Here is a 2,625-nt window from a genome sequence, read left to right as displayed (position 1 = left end):
ACCGACAAGTCATCATGGGATTAGGGCTCTGCCTTCCAGCAGGGACGTCAGGGATGGAGTGGCAACAGTGCCATGTACAGGCAGAGATCTCTGCCTGTACGGAGCACTGTGGCCACGTCCGGCCTTGGATATGGGGGTGATGGTGTTGGGGAACGTAGCATAAATTCAAAATTTTCCTACGTGTCACCAAGATCTATCTATGGAGTCATCTAGCAATGAGGGAGGAGTGGATCTACATACCCTTGTAGATCGCGCGCGGAAGCGTTCAAGAGAACGGGGTTGATGGAGTCGTACTCGTCGTGATCTAAATCACCGATGATCCTAGCGCCGAACGGACGGCACCTCCACGTTCAACACACGTACAGAGCAGCGGTGTCTCCTCCTTCTTGATCCAGCAAGGGGGAGGAGAGGTTGATGGAGATCCAGTAGCACGACGGCATGGTGGTGGAAGTAGCGGGATTCCAACAGGGCTTCGCCAAGCGCTGCGGGAGGAGGGAGATGTGTCATGGGAGGGAGAGGGAGGCGCCAGGTCTTAGGTGCGGCTGCCCTCCCTTCCCCCCACTATATATAGGGCCAAGGGAGAGGGGGGCGCAGCCTTGGCTCTTCCTCCAAGGAAGGGTGCGGCCAGGGAGGAGTCCATCCTCCCCAAGGCACCTAGGAGGTGCCTTCCCCCTTTAGGACTCTTTATTTCCCTTATCTCTTGGCGCATGGGCCTCTTGGGGCTGGTGCCCTTGGCCCATATAGGCCAAGGCGCACACCCCTATAGCCCATGTGCCCCCCCCCTCGGGGCAGGTGGACCCCCGGACCCCTTTCGGCACTCCCGGTACAATACCGATAATGCGCGAAACTTTTCCGGCGACCAAAACAAGACTTCCCATATATAAATCTTTACCTTCGGACCATTCCGGAACTCCCCGTGACGTCCGGGATCTCATCCGGGACTCCGAACAACGTTCGGATTACCGCATACTAATATGTCTATAACCCTAGCGTCACCGAACCTTAAGTGTGTAGACCCTACGGGTTCGGGAGACATGCAGACATGACCGAGATGACTCTTCGGTCAATAACCAACAGCGGGATCTGGATACCCATGTTGGCTCCCACATGTTCCACGATGATCTCATCAGATGAACCACGATGTCAAGGACTTAATCAATCCCGTATACAATTCCCTTTGTCTAGCGGTACGATACTTGCCCGAGATTCGATCGTTGGTATCCCGATACCTTGTTCAATCTCGTTACCGGCAAGTCTCTTTACTCGTTTCATAACACATCATCCCGTGATCAACTCCTTGATCACATTGTGCACATTATGATGATGTCCTACCGAGTGGGCCCAGAGATGCCTCTCCGTTTACACGGAGTGACAAATCCCAGTCTCGATTCGTGCCAACCCAACAGACACTTTCGGAGATACCTGTAGTGTACTTTTATAGCCACCCAGTTACGTTGTGATGTTTGGCACACCCAAAGCACTCCTACGGTATCCGGGAGTTGCACAATCTCATGGTCTAAGGAAATGATACTTGACATTAGAAAAGCTTTAGCATACGAACTACATGATCTTGTGCTAGGCTTAGGATTGGGTCTTTGTCCATCACATCATTCTCCTAATGATGTGATCCCGTTATCAATGACATCCAATGTCCATGGTCAGGAAACTGTAACCATCTATTGATCAACGAGCTAGTCAACTAGAGGCTTACTAGGGACATGGTGTTGTCTATGTATCCACACATGTATCTGAGTTTCCTATCAATAAAATTCTAGCATGGATAATAAATGATTATCTTGAACAAGGAAATATAATAATAACTAATTTATTATTGCCTCTAGGGCATATTTCCAATAGTCTCCCACTTGCACTAGAGTCAATAATCTAGTTCACATCGATATGTGATTAACACTCAAGGTCACATCCCCATGTGACTAACACCCAAAGAGTTTACTAGATTCAATAATATAGTTCACATTACCATGTGATTAACACTCGATGAGTTCTGGGTTTGAACATGTTATGCTTGTGAGAGATGTTATAGTCAACGGGTCTGAATCTTTCAGATCCGTATGTACTTCGCAAATCTCTATGTCATCTTGTAGATGCAGCTACTACACTATATTTGGAGCCATTTCAAATAACTGTTCTACTTGGAGCTATTCTAAATTGTTGCTCCATTATACGTATCCGATATCTCTACTCAGAGCTATCCGGATAGGTGTTAAGCTTGCATCGACGTAACTCTTTACGTCGAACTCTTTATCACCTCCATAACCGAGAAACATATCCTTATTCCTCTAAGGATAATTTAGACCGCTATCTGTTGATCTACTCCTAGATTACCTTTGTACCCTCTTGCCAGATATGTGGCAAGGCACACATCAGGTGCGGTACTCAGCATGGCATACCGTATAGTGCCTATGACAAAAGCATAGGGGACGACCTTCATCCTTCCTCTTTCTTCTGTCGTGGTCGAGCTTTAAGTCTTAACTTCATACCTTACAACTCAGGCAAGAACTCCTTCTTTGACTGGTCCATCTTGAACACCTTCAAGATCATGTCAAGGTATGTGCTCATTTGAAAGTACCATTAAGAATTTTGATCTATCCTTATAGATCTTGA

This window comes from Triticum urartu, chromosome 2A (genome assembly GCF_056163025.1).
Source record: "Triticum urartu cultivar PI428250 chromosome 2A, HENAU_Tu73, whole genome shotgun sequence".
Taxonomy (NCBI): domain Eukaryota; kingdom Viridiplantae; phylum Streptophyta; class Magnoliopsida; order Poales; family Poaceae; genus Triticum; species Triticum urartu.
Note: the sequence above shows the minus strand (reverse complement) of the source record.